Source organism: Thermobia domestica, chromosome 1, assembly GCF_964235325.1.
Source record: "Thermobia domestica chromosome 1, izTheDome1.hap1.1, whole genome shotgun sequence".
NCBI lineage: Eukaryota > Metazoa > Arthropoda > Insecta > Zygentoma > Lepismatidae > Thermobia > Thermobia domestica.
In genome coordinates this window covers 352,046,844-352,061,634 of record NC_137454.1, presented here as the reverse complement: position 1 = coordinate 352,061,634, position 14,791 = coordinate 352,046,844, and the positions used below count along the sequence as shown (strand labels likewise).

The 14,791-nt window shown below is 38.1% G+C and overlaps 1 pseudogene across 1 annotated transcript in view; it reads right to left on the bottom strand.

Annotated features, from left to right (window-relative positions):
• LOC145681878 (soma ferritin pseudogene) overlaps positions 1-9,928 on the bottom strand; it is a 41,764-nt pseudogene extending 31,836 nt beyond the window's left edge. Inside the window, exon 1 of the transcript XR_014130867.1 lies at positions 9,650-9,928. The product of XR_014130867.1 is annotated as a soma ferritin pseudogene (transcript). The remainder of the gene's footprint in view (positions 1-9,649) is intronic.
• Positions 9,929-14,791: the final 4,863 nt, after the last annotated feature.

Sequence of the window (14,791 nt, the reverse complement as noted above, 5' to 3'; positions counted from 1 at the left end):
ATTACTAGGACCACTGTTAATACTACTACAACTGCTACGACTTCCCGTCAGAGTTGACATATCTGGTGGTACCGAATTTACCTTCTAAGTACAGAATAAAATGGAGAAATGCTAGTTATTATGGCCGGTCTGCGTAGAATGTGAACCGATGCTTCATCTACGAGGGACAACGCTGGCTCAGTAGGAAAAACACTCACATCAGGTGCTAGAGGTAGTCGGATCAATCACTGCTTGTGCTATGTGAGCTTTGTCGTGGACAAACACCGTGTGCTTGGGAGTTTCCGCGGTGGTCCCGCTTCCTCCAACTGTTTTCATTCCACCAATTAATCCCATCATCATCCATACGGCCTGAGCCGTAGTTACCTTACGGACGTATAATAAAGTCAAGTACTTGACCTACTAAGTAGAATTTGGTACGCTAACATAAGACCACGGAGGCCAAAACCGTGAACTGGCGCGCTCGTAAGATCAGTACAATTTGTAGTAATTTTCAATTAGTAAGGTAAATACCAAATAGTGTTACATCTTTCTATATTGTTTATAGTATGATACTACAGATATAACAAAATATAATGATCAAATAAATCACCAAGATGCCACGGTCCATTAGGTGTGCCTGGAATGGTGGCTCAGTGGTTGAACGTTCATCTCTAGTGGATGGGGTCCCTGGTTCGATGCCAGCCCTCGTCAAGTGAACTGTGTGGGGGTTTCTCGGCGTTCTCCCGTTTCCTCCCACTTTATTCATTCCACCATTTCATTTATTTCTCATCATTACCGCCTCCTTTAGCCTAGCCGGCATAACTGTGGGACGTAAAACTCAAAGATTTCGTTTTCATTGTTTTGTTTTCGTATTTCTAGTAATAGCAGTAGTGGTATTCGCTGTCTCATTAGTATGGTAATGAGTAGTAGCAGTAGTGATAATAGTAATAGTAGTAGTAGTGTCAGCAATTGTGGAATTAACACTAGCATTCGTAATCGTAATAGTAATAGTAGTATCAGTTGTAGTAGTAGTAGTAGTATTAGTATCACATACGGTGTAACAGATTTACATATCTTCTATATTACTCGTAATGCACTAATGAGCGTAGTATAAGACTTTTACGTCCATAAGCTGTATTATTGTATAATAAACCTGGCTGGACAGAGATAGCACAAATAACAAATAGACAGAATAGGGAACCTTGGGTAACCTTTCACACGATTTTCCTACTCGAGGACAAACAGACATTGCAATATTATGACAACACATTTCTCATTTCCCATTGCATATTGAAGGATTGACTTGATTTATCAACTTGGTTTTTCCCAGTCCGGTTACGCCGGGTCCATTTAGAGCCCGGCTCGTTCTTGCCCGGCCAGTTTAGTGTCCGGCCCATTTGTGCCCGGCTCGAGATTCGGGCCGGGCCGGATCGGGTCGAGCCGGGCACTGAATACAGATCCATCCAGACCGGGCAGGGCCGGTCTTTGGGCTCGAGTTTGCAGGGCTCTGAAACTTTTCCTACTTCTATGCACAGCATAGTTTGGAAGTTTAAAACCTGTCCCTGGTCCCATAAATATTATTAACACTAACATATCAATGATACTCTTGTGTATAATTTTAAAAGTTAGCCGTGAAATTTAATCTAGTTTGGAAGTAGTTGTGGAAAGGCCTCTTGCTATAACAGATTTGTGGGTGTTGAGATAAAACCAACATAATCTTTCTATTTCACAACGGGTGAGTAATCATAGATCATTTCTACTGTATATCAACTTCACGGACCAAAGCGACTTGTGACTTCATGAAAAACCATTTGTTGGTTCTTCAAGGTCAATAACAATAAAGTAGCTAATACTAAGAGTACACGCGACCCATTACTTCGATTGAAGAGGCAAATTCAACAGACGTATTTACGTATAAAAGACTAATGCCCTCCGGCACTTAGTAGAAGGCTTGGCTGGGTGGAAGCAACATAGCAACGTTCTATGCGAAAGAACGCTGTTTGTTCTATCTGTTGTGTGTTTGAAGCACGAGTTTGCTTGTGTCTGTCTGTCTGTGTGCGTCCTGGGGATCAGATGAGTTGACATAAAGTTACTAAATTTTGGTCACGGATACTTTTGTCCAGACCCCAGACTAGGACGAAGCGTTTTTTTTTCAAAATTCGAACCAGGGTTCTCAGGGGAGAGGTGCTTTTATCAGGACATGTAATGATATTAGAAAATGGCCGGTTTTGTACCAAATCCAGAGTTTTCACGGTCGCTGAAATCAATGGTAACACTTCCATTAGCAGTAACTCAAAATCGGCTACCGTTGTATGCGGGCCGGGGTCACCGGTGGGTGGGGTACCGAAACACGTAAATATAATCCAAAATGACCTATATTCGTGTCAAATCACTAGTTTTCACGGTCGCTGAGATGAATGGTGAATCTTTCAAAGGCGTTAGCCTCTAAATACAGCTGGAGCCGCGGTGACTCAGTGGTAGAGCGTTCACTTCTAGTGCTTGGGGTCCCGGGTTCGATCCCAGCCCCCTCGAAGTGAACTTGGTGGTGGAGAAATAGCGTGTGTCATACCTCACCGACTCACTGACAATGACTGGTTTAACAAGTTTCATAGCAGCGTGTGTAATAGCTGAATTATATACGCAGTTGATATAGCGTGTATACCTGTAGGTAAGTGGGTAGCGTGTGTAACAGTTGTTCTAAAAATTCTGTGTTCGAGTCGCACCCTAGAATGAATTACATTTTCTTTCAAGGAATTAAACACTATAAATGATGTTCGCGTTCGGTGCTGAAAGAGATTTATTCTATGAAGACAGGTCTAGGCGCAGGGGGAAAGACGCAGACTGTGTGTTAAAATTTAATTTATTCCCATGTTTTTTGCTCTTTCCTTTCCCTCTTTCCTTTTTCCCCATTTTGTTTAGCTTTCTATACTTTTTCGGTCTCTGCATAATGCGTATTATTATTTTCGTTTTCCTTGCATTAATTTCTCTCTCTTAGAACTTAACGTGAATGGAATTTCTGCAGATTTATCTCGTGGTTGTTTCTCTAAGTGATGCTCTCAGATAGCAATACTTTTCCCTCCAAATGGAGGAATAATCAAGGCTACTGTACCATACGCGCACAACCCCTATGGGACTATGGTAGTGAGTTGCGCAGTTTGAGCAATACGCATGACCAAACCACGCTTACATTTATATTTATTAAAATCTCATATTAGGACTTACTCCGCAGTACAAACTTTTAACAAATGCGCCTAGTAAAATTCTGTAATTCTTCTTCTTCTTCTTCTTCTTCTTCTTATTATTATTATTATTATTATTGTTATTATTATTATTATTATTATTATTATTATTATTATTATTATTATTATTATAGCAATAGCTATATGAAGCAATTATCTTGGCCAACTTGGTCGGGCCGCTGTGGCTCAGAGTTAGAGCGTTCACGTCTGGTGCTTGTGGTCCCGGGTTCGATCCCAGCCCCAATCAAGTGAACTTTCTGGTAGACAAACACCGTGTTCGTGGGTTTTCTCGGGGTTCTCCCGTTTCATCCCACTTTCTTCATTCCACCATTTGATTCATTACTCATCATCATCTCCGTCTTCCTTAGCCTAACCGGCATAACCGCGGGACGTAAAACTCAGATTTCATTTCGGGCAACTTGGTTAATACACACCATTCATCAACGGGTAGTTTTAGAAATGAGTCTTTTACAACAGTTGTTAGCTCAATCGCTAGAGCGCTGACTCATGGATTCAAGGGTTGGAGTTCGAAACTAGTCCGAGTCAAAAGATTTTTTCTGATTGAATCCTTGAGATGGAAACGTTTCTCTATTCACTTTTATCTCGTAATTCTGGATAGAGATGCTTGGATGTGAAAAAAGATACTAGAATATAAGAAAAGAAAGATAAACTACGTGATATCTTTTGCAATTTTTAACTATATTTTCACCTGTCTAGGACGTTTCAGAAAGCTCAGACTTCTATATTTCCTTTCCACTTTTTTACGTGTCCTTTAACTACGTAATTCCTACACTTATTTCATAAATCACATATACATATATTGCAGATGTATCTCTTTCTCTTCTCTCTACATCATGTCTGGAGATAAATGTTTTGACAACACGTTACAGACACGATTTACAAAAAAAAAAAAAAAAAAAAAAACAGAGAAAACAGTACGATCTACGATATCAGTGATACATGTGGTGTTTAACTTAACATATAAAACAATAAATAGAAAAGCTGAGAATACGAATCTTTACAAAGATGACAGTGCACTTATCCTTCAAATCTATGTCTTTACTCCCTATACCTATGTTAATTCCATAGTCAAAATAAAAACTCTTCAAAATTAATCACAAAATCTTATACAACTATCCCTTCCTTGGAGTACCGCGCGGTCACATCCCCGTCACGGCGATTTAACGCTACTTTTGGTGACGAGGATAAAAATACGCATACGTCAGAAGTCCCTAAAAATATGGAAAATTGCAACGAAACTTCGAATTGGGACTATTTGCAAAACAATAAATGAATCGTGTTTTAATTTTTGCGGTAAAACAGTGTTAAGCCCTAGGCCTCATCCGAAAAAAGAATTAATAATATCGTAATAGCGAAGGAAGGAGTGGACCGAAGGAAATGATTTTGTGTAGATATTATACAGGGTGGTCGTGCATCAATGACTGAAATTCGGGAGATGAATCTACAGGTAAACACTAGGGAAAAATGTCATATGAACATTGGGTAAATGCGCCTTCGTTTGGACGCGAGAGGCGTCTGAAATGTCACCTTCCGAGGCGGCAATTTGCAATATCACAAGAACGGAAAGAAATACGAATGTCGGGTCAAAACATATGAATGGACACCCCAACCGAAGAATCCAATTATGCATAAGTGATGGCGAAACAGTGGCGGCGCCAGGGGGCACAAAGTGAATGCAACGCGTAGAAAGTTTTAGCACAGATGCTGTTCTCGAATGAGGCATTCATACGGGATGGCATCACAAATGTCCGCAATGACCATCGATGGACATCCAACAACCCGCATGCAATTTTAGAAACGAAGCATAATCAGAGTTTCCAATTCCATGTGTTGGTTGGGGGCGCGGTGGCTCAGTGGTAGAGCGTTCACCTCTGGTGCTTGGGGTCCCGGGTTCGATCCCAGCCCCCGCCAAGTGAACTTTGTGGTGGACAAACATCGTGCTCGTGGGTTTTCTCGGGGTTCTCCCGTTTCCTCCCACTTTCTTTATTCCACCATTTCACTCATCTCTCATCATCACCGTCTCCTTTAGCCTAACCGGCATAACCGTGCGACGTAAAACTCAAAGATTTCATTTCATTTCATTTTCCATGTGTTGGTTGGTATTATTGATGATGACGTTGTGAAACAACACTTCTTACCACAGCGATTGAACGCATCCAATATCGTATCTACAGTTTTTAACCTAGGGCCTAACTATTCTAGTTAAAGACGTGCCACTGAGGACACGGCAGTATATGTAGTTTATGCATGATGGCGTCCTTCTCATTCATGTCCCACTATTCATGCATATCTGAACGAGAAAATTCCACGCAGGTAGATAGTTCGTGGAAGCAAAGGAGTATGGCCCTCACGTTCACCCGACTTATATAACCTAGACTTTTTCCTGTGGCGTTACATGAAGAGTATTGTGTATACATGGCTCGTGCTTGGCGTTGAAGATCTTCGCTAGCGCGTATGAACTGCATTTGCCACACTACGGCAAACTCCAACGTTATTGCCAAAACTCAGAGAATCCTTACGCAATCGTGTAACTGTCTGTCTCGAAGAACAAGGAGGACATATTGAACACCTTCTTTTAGACTGCATTATCTTGACCACGGTAAGTACAATACCTCTTGTTTTTAGAGTACACTGGGTCTCATCTTCCGTACCAGTTTTGTACGGTTTGCACGTATCAACACTAAGAGTGTTTAACAGTTTCTTTGTAGCTCCCGTGCGCCGCCACTGTTCCGCAGTACGTGCGCATAATTGGATTCTTCGGATGGGGTTTCCTTTGATATCTTTTGATATCCTTTGATATCTATCCGTTACAAAGATACTTTATTCCTACATTCCGCCTCCCAGTGTCCCTAAAGCGTAGCCATTGTTGCCTTTGTTCATTAACATTTGTTGCTACATGTTTCAAGTAACATTCCCTCCTACAATTTTTCAGTGTAAATTGTTCACTTTTCTCCATGTTATATTTACTTTCTTTGTGCCCCCCTCTAGCGCTGCCACTCTTTCGCTATCATTTATGCATAATTGGTTTCTTTGGATAGGGTTTTCTTTGATATCTTTTGACCCGACATTCGTATTTTTCTCCGTTCTTGTGATATTGAAATTGCCGCCTTGGAAGATGATATTTCAGACGCCTCTAGCATCCAAACGAAGCCCCATTCACCCAATGTTTGAACTGCTTAAGTAAGATCATTTTGTAACTTTTGATTCATCCAACTCCGTCACAATAATAAAGTTGTCATTTTTAACAATTTGTTTTATTCTCTTATTTGCAGTTTGCCATACTGATATATCTTCTACAAAATTGAGGTTTGGTCCAATGCCTTTCGAATTCCCAACCAACCGAAGCGCCGAGCATTTTGGGTTGCCTGCTATTGCAGGAAAAGGGATACAGATATTCTTAATCTGCATAGTAGAGGCATCTAGTTATAAATGTATAACGTTTTACTGCCGTTTTTGACAAACTGTTACCATAAAAATATACAATTTTCGCCTAAATACAAATTGAGTTCAACATTGACTAGAAAAGGTTGGAATTTTAGCCATGATAACTAAGCATCTAAAGTAAAGCTACACCAAGGATTGCAACTACGCTTATAAGATACCATTTCTGAGCGTACTGAGAATCTGTCTTGTCCAAAAGATGAAATTTCTGTAATTTTATATTAGTATACATATTCTTAATCTGCACCGTAAAGACTTCTAGTTTGAGCAAGAATCTTATAAAATAGAGGATCTACCCTTACAACAAAATCTTGAAGCCATACGTCACAGTTTCGCCACCCCTACTCTGTCCACTCCGCCCAATAGGATCGCAATATTTTGAGCCAACAATCATGGTGGAAACGAAAGTAGCCAACCATACGATGGCATAAACGAGAGTAGCCAATCAGACGTGCCCATTCTCGCTTTTTTTGGCTTCATTTATTTAATATTATGAAGATACATATGGGCAGATCCTCTATTTTATAAGATCCTTGAGTTTGAGAAAAAGTGAGTTGAAAAATCACTTTTGATCAATGAAAGTGATTAATGCACATTTTAAAGCAGGCAATATTGAGTAAAATGGAAATAACAACTCTCATTTTTCTTTGTAGTAAATCATGTATAAATATGATCGTGTCTAGCGACTTTTCTATCCGTAACTCATGTGGCAACATCGCCTGTGTCGCAGTGTGCTCTGCCATCTAGTGAGAAAGTTTTACCCTAAAGGTGACTAGCGATCCAGCTTAAAGAGATTTTTCTTTCTTTCTTTTTGTTTGAAAATGTCTAAGTTCTGCCAAGTACGTCAACAGCTGTTTCCCAAATGCAACTAAAAGAGCGAAAGAGTAATAGTTACTTCGGAAATTTCCACGTAGGTGACGTCAGATTTGCTGGTTAATTCCATTGTCGCGTGGTAGAGGCGCCACTTCGCCAAATTTCCAGCTTTTCGCTGAGTTTGCGGTCTGTATATTCTAGTCTGTGGTTACTTCCAACGCCAATACTACAGCTGTTTTATCAAAATTTATAATTTAACATTTTAGAAAAAGAAGAAAAAATAAATATGAAAAATGATTTTGTTAATTAGATAGTTAGAAAGAGGAATACAAAATTCGAAATATAATTGATTCAGAAAAAAATATGACGTAAGATTTAGTTTTTTTGATTTATATAGTCATGATTTATGTCTCAAAAGCTTGCTGAATTTTGAAAGATGAGAATAACAAATATGTTAGCAGCTAACTTATTAAGCATAAACGAACATAGATAAATCAAATTAAAACCTATTCACTGTAATCAAATGATTGAGGATTTCTAACAAATGTTTTAAATTTGTTATTTGTATCTATGAGTCCAGCGACAAGTAAAGTATAATTATTTCACTCCAGAAAATTAGATAATCTCATTCATATTGATAATTTATCTATTGGTGAGTAACATGGCTAAAACTATGTTTGCGTAAATCAAGTTCTGGGCCCCCAACTGCTTACGTCTCACGTCTTGATGTAACGTATTCCTCTTGTTTATTTCTATGTTTGCCTTTAAGTAAGGATTCACAATTTAGTTAGTAAATAATATGCATTTATTAGACTCTTCATACGATGACGTTATTATTGAATTCTATTATCTCAACATTTCTGGATAATTGAGGAATTGAAAGTATTAAAAGTAGCATTTGACACTACCCAGGCTGATGTAGATATTAGTTCAAGGATTCCGCCTTGAAGAGTATGAGTTCGAGCTAAATGAATGACGAACTTTATAGATTTGAAAGTGGCGTTTGAATCTTTCTTAAGAAATCGCGTTAGTGGCCCAAGTTATTGCTGTCACCTGTATCGTGCGTATTTTTCACTATGTGTTAGAGTTTCTTCTACTTAATCTACCTTGTCCATAATATCTTATAAAGGCGCACAAAATAATATAGTACATCACAGACATACAGGAGACCACACCAGGAGGATATGGAAAAGCGACATCCCGTACCTTAAAATAGAATAAGTGTTCAGTCCCAAAGTTGGCCGTCCGTTTCTAGCAAAATTTTGAAAATTTACTGGAAAGAAATGAATAATTTCCTCGTTTGTGTGCTTGATAATGTGTAAGGAGAGCGAAAGTTGTGTTCATTTTCTTATATGAGCGGTTCTAAACATGGAACTATTTGGCAAGCGGAGGGAACTACTAGGCGCAAGGTTACTTCATGGTACGATCATGGGAATGGAATGAGCATTTGTTTTGCAGACATGGCTAATGATAATCAGGAAAATCTACTAAAAGTAAGTAGATGTCCGTTTAATAAGTCTAAAAATAAATTGTAGAAAATGCAGTAAGCAAATAACTGCAAAAGAAACGTGGAGAAAGTTATACTTCTCAATGTAATGGTAAGTAACGTAACAAACATGGATCCAAGGTTCTAGAACACAGGTGCGCCTTCCCATTTAGCTGTAATAAAGCCAGAAAACAACGTGCCCTGCGGTGCCGTAACCCGCCTTCACTCGCTAAGGGTCGCTCGGTAATACTATGTGAATTAAATGTTAAACTTTTGTACACAAAGGAACCAATTATTACGCTTTTAGCCAAAAGCTAGTCTGGCGACCAACTTCGGAATAAATACCTAAAATAGTCTACAATTCAATCATTGTTTGAAGAATATTAAGATGACGCTGTGTGTGGCGGCTGTGACAAATGTTGTGGCGGGGATTCTTGCGGATCACCTGCTTGAGCCAGTATTTCTACCACAACGGACAGGCTTATCTGGATCTTCTGCGGAACACTCTGCCTATAGAACTTGAAGATGTGCCACTCCAAGTATGACGGTGTGGTGATGCATGATGGAATTCCAGCCCACTTCCGACGTCCCGTCCGCCAATATCAAAACACCACTTTCCCCAGCAGATGGATTGGTCGCGGAGACCCTGTTGCATGGCTTACGTGATCACCTGACCTGAACCCCCTCGACTTCTACATGTGGGAACACGTGAAAAGTCTCGTGTATGCCGAGTCCCTTCCTGATCTCCAGACATATCAAAAACATATTCGTATAGCATTTGACGAACTTCGGTTGCAAGATGGAGGAATGGAGCGGGTTCGGCAATCCATGATGCGAAGATTTGCTGGATGCATTGACGAGCAGGGAAGGCGCTTACAACATCTGCTATAAAGTTTCCAGACCGACGAACAACAGCTGTGGCATGCAATAAAGTATTGTACGAATGCATGTTTCAATACAAATGTTTGTCTTATGTAGTCGTCTTTCACATTGCATAGTTTCTACTTCTTACACATAATTTTCATCTGTGTAACGACTAACTTCCATGTCTACGCGTTGTAGTCGTTTACATAATATGCTACTTTCTATTCATTTCATATGACTCCCCCTCTCAGGTCTGGTCACTCATGAACATAGTGTTGTTATTACGTAACACCTGCCTGCGGTTATTTATGCAACCCCACATAGCAAATGTAAATTCCTGCGCCATATTGATAATGTTGGCGATAGGACATTTCCGTCAAGAAATCATTGCTTGCTATTCGTCTAGCCATCGAACCGCTCAAATTGGAACCCATATTTCGACAGAAACATGACGGGGATTCCTCACTTCCTTTCGGAACTTTATTGCGCACGAATGTCACGTTTGCAGCATAGGCATTTTTGGATAGAACAGGTTCAGTTTCCTTGGCGTGACCTTGCCGCCTTGGCTGTGTCATTCAGAATAGTGGAGGTGATTCAGTTACACTGAAGATACAAATTTGAAAAAATTGTATTTTTCAGGAAATTTTCGAATTTCTCCCGAACGTACGGATCCAGATTCGATTTCCGGTGGGAGTTCATGGGAGTTCATGTAGTTGGGATCCTACTTTAAGCTGTAGGAAAACACAAACTTTAAATCAACCAGCATGTGTATCACATAATTCGAAAGCCTGTTTCGTCCTAAATACAATGAGTTAAAACCCATAGGCCAAAGATAATTCGGGTTTGAGCAGGAGGCTTCTGAATACTTTTTAAAAATTGCATGATTAACTTGTTTATTTTGATTTTTCAAAAATGTCTCAGAGGGGTGCGATGCATCAGTAGAGCGTCCACCTCCGATGTCTGGGGTCCATGGTTCGATCCCAGCTTACCCGTGTGGACTTTCTAGTGGACAAACACCGTGCTCGTGGATTTTACGATTATAATTTCTGACATATCAATAAAAAGACAATTCTTACCATTCAAATTACAGCTACAGATCGTCTTGTCGACGATAGCACTGAGAATTCCATTGGCATGGGAGTCATATCTGCGCTCTTCAGAGTCGTAGGTAATTGCCTCCCGTAGATTCACCACCAAATTTTCTAGAACGGTAAATAATAATTTGTGAGCACTTGTAATGTGAATTTGAAATATAATTTCAAACAGCTGTTCACTTATATTGTTATACTAAACAGTTAGTTGTGGTTAAAATAATTATATTAAATTTGCTAGAGCCAGTCTAAAGTTGTTACTTAAGATGTTTACTCAGATAAAAACATATCATAATAAACAGTTCGGGAGATATCATAAATGTTATATACTATACTAACAACATACTTTTCCTAAGAACTAAAAGTATCTACAAACAGTGTGTGTACGAAGGGTAATTTCACTTTTTGATATACTCAATTTTGATTTGGAATTAAACTAAAGTGTTAGTTCCTGCCAGACTTAACAACTTAGTCCTTCGCAGCTTATTACGGTATGAGATACTGCTCTATACATACCCATGCAAGACATGTGGGTTTGAGAGGTTATTTTCCTTTTTAATCTATTTCGTTTTCCCTGTCACTAATGAAAGACAGATTCTGCCTTTCGTGTTAATGCAAGTAAATATATAGAAAGAGAAACAAAATATTTTATCGTATACTACCACACCAATATTTTAACCCTTAGAGTACTAAGCCTAAAATGTTACGTAAAGTTTTAGGCTTGGGTTATTTTGACCCAGGCGTGTTTTTTGTTAAAAAAATACATCTAATTTGATTCAGGGAGTCAAAATTTCCAACATCAATGAAAAGGGCAATGTGCCTAATTGTTCTTTATATTACAGTAAATTTTATACGCTCTATACACTGTCAGTGGCGGCTAGTGACACTATCAAACAATACCTGAATTATAGTTGTGTAACATTAGAAATTTATACATAGAAATGTGCTGTCTTTGTTAGAAGTAATTCCTGTCACACATGGTATTTTGATTACACCTGACAGTCCTTGCAGAGCGGATCGCTGGTGCAGTGTGCTTTTAATACAAACTTGTGGCAGATGGCACAATTTTGATGGGTGAAGAATCACGTGGCTTACTAAAAATAAAACCAGATGTTGTAGGGAACTGAGCAACAATGTAGCAATTGCTGAGAAAGAAATGTACAGCATTAAGTTTAGATGCGGGGGGAGGGGAGAAAAGAGCTTGCAAAAATATTCTAGTACTCTCACCCCAATCAAAGCTCGTTAGAACGTGGAAGTGATTGTTGCAGGTAAAAGAAAAAAAATAGCATTTCAATCAGCAAACTAATAATTTTTATATATTAATCCCTGGGCAATAGTTTTTCTTTGACCTTATCATTATATATTAAAATTGTAATTTATATGAATGCAGTGTAATTATGTCATTCCGTTAAGTCATTTTTCTAGAAAAAATACAAAAGAAAGCAGTTATTTTTGAACAATTCTCTCAAAAACGAAATCGGGCAATTTTGTTCATATTTTATAAACAAATTTAATTGTTACAATTTAACATTTCAAATTTTATCAAATCTTAAGATATATCAAAAATGTTAATATTATGTAATTGAAACACGCCAATTATTATTGGTTGCCTAAATTACGACAATAAAAGAATAAAAAAATATATTTTAAATAAATACAAAATATACATCACTTTAAACTATTAATATTAGGGTCATTCCATGTGAAATCAACAAATCAAACAGGGACTTCTGACCCGACTATCTTAGATTTTTACCAAATTTTAGTATTTCGTAGGGATGGTCGAGATATGGAATTGTGCAAAGTTGTAGGTTCCTGTGTGGCGAGGTTCTGAATTATAGGGGCTCAAAAATACGAAATAACCGCCCACTTTGGTACATACACGAAATTTTCGGTCAACACTGCTCTTGATCTAATTGGCATAGAATCTGATTCTTGTTTTGTTTGAAAAAGCATAAAATAAGCTTTCCAACTATATATCGCTTGCCTAATTTTGAAAGAATATCTATTTAAGATCACCCAGTGTGACCTTTTGACCTTGAACTTTTGAGGATGCATATCTTCGATTTTTCTAAAACTTGCATATAATTTACACACAAGGTTACTCTATAACATAACGGAAATAGAAATTGGGACAGTAATGGGTACTTTCAATAAAATTGTTTTTTAGTAACAATTTGTTTGTACCAGACAGAGTTTTAATGTGTAAAGCAGTTTGCAACACTGTAGCATCGCACAACAGCATGATAGATTGCGCAGTCATCTGTTACAGAAAGGTTTGGAATATTGAGAGGTATAGATACGTTAGTTAGAGGAACGTGTTATTAGGGGACTGATTCCACACGTTCAAATGTACGATTGAGGGTTTAAGTGCTGATGCTGACTTTGTACTTGAAAACAGAAGCTTGATTTTGGTGTTTGTTAAGTCAGTGTTCCAATGGTCAGTCTTATTTAACGAATTATTATATCAGAATAATGTCATCGTCAAGATTCAATAAGACAATTTGCAGCAATGTATTTAATATAGAAGGTCATGGGAATGTCAAAAGAAATTTGAGAAATATGTTGCCGTGGATGATTTCGAAGTGTTCATCGCTAAAATATGGATTTAAAATTTGTGATTCCTGTCGTAAGAATCTAGCAACACCTTGTGGTACGAGTGCGACTCCTGTAATAACAGAGAGTGTGATGATTAGCAGCACCGATGCTGTAAATAGTGATATTAAGCAGTGCGTCAAAGAAAGTACGTTAGAATCTCTGATCCGCAGCCCTAATGATCACAAAATTATTAGACATTTCTACAGAGTATGGGAAGCAAACTGCAGCAGAAAGTGAAATTATAATGCAGTTGAAAGAAAAAAAATCGAACAGCGGATAGAAGTGTCCAAATAAAATTGCTAACTGTACTTCCAAAAAGTTGACCTGTCAGAAAGCATCAGCAAGAATTTCACTGCACTAACTACATGGCTCGTAAAGCAAAAGAACTTATTCCAACAGTATTCATATTTTAAGGATCTGAAAGAAAATCTTCTTGATAAACAGTGCATTGTTCTTTCCGATTTTGCAGAAAATTATTCGTTCGTTTTCCTAGAAGAGTCACAAGGTTCCCAACTGGAATAAAGGTCAAGGAACTATTTTGCTTATACTCCAGAAATCCCCAGACGTCTACAGTTATAATTGACAATGTGATCGTCGGGTATGTCTGTTTCAAACATGATACAATTTTAGTGCACCTATTGCAGAAAATACTTATTACCTTTCTGAGAGATAAATTGGTTCTGAAGATTTAACAAAATTATTCTATTTCTCCGATGAAGCAGCAGCTCATTAAAGCGATTTTTCCGTACCTGCTGATTTTTTTTTTTTTTTTTTTTTTTTTTTTTTGCGGCCGCACATGGAAAAAGTCCGTGTGATGGATTCGGAAAACTTGAAAGAGACTTGCTGCAAGAGCAAGTTTGGAAAGACCTTATAATGACCAGATAATAACACCAAAACAATTAATTATATGATTGGGCAAGGCAAAATATAAAACCTATGGCCTTAAAATATGTCACTAATAAGCAATACGAAGTAGAAGCGTCACTCCTGTGGCTTTCGTGGTACGTTATTTTTTAAAAAACAAACTCTTTCCAGCTTGGACACGATAGCTGTCAGTTTTTTTATTATTACATTAAATGCAGTGATGCAAACTGGTTTATACATTAAAGCTCTGTCTGATACAAAAAAATTGTTACTAAAAACAATTTTATTGGAAGTTCCCATTACTGTCCCAATTTATATTTCCGTTGTGTTATAAAGTAAGCTTCTGTGTAAATTATATGCGAGTTTTAGAAAAATCCAAGATATGCATTCTCAAA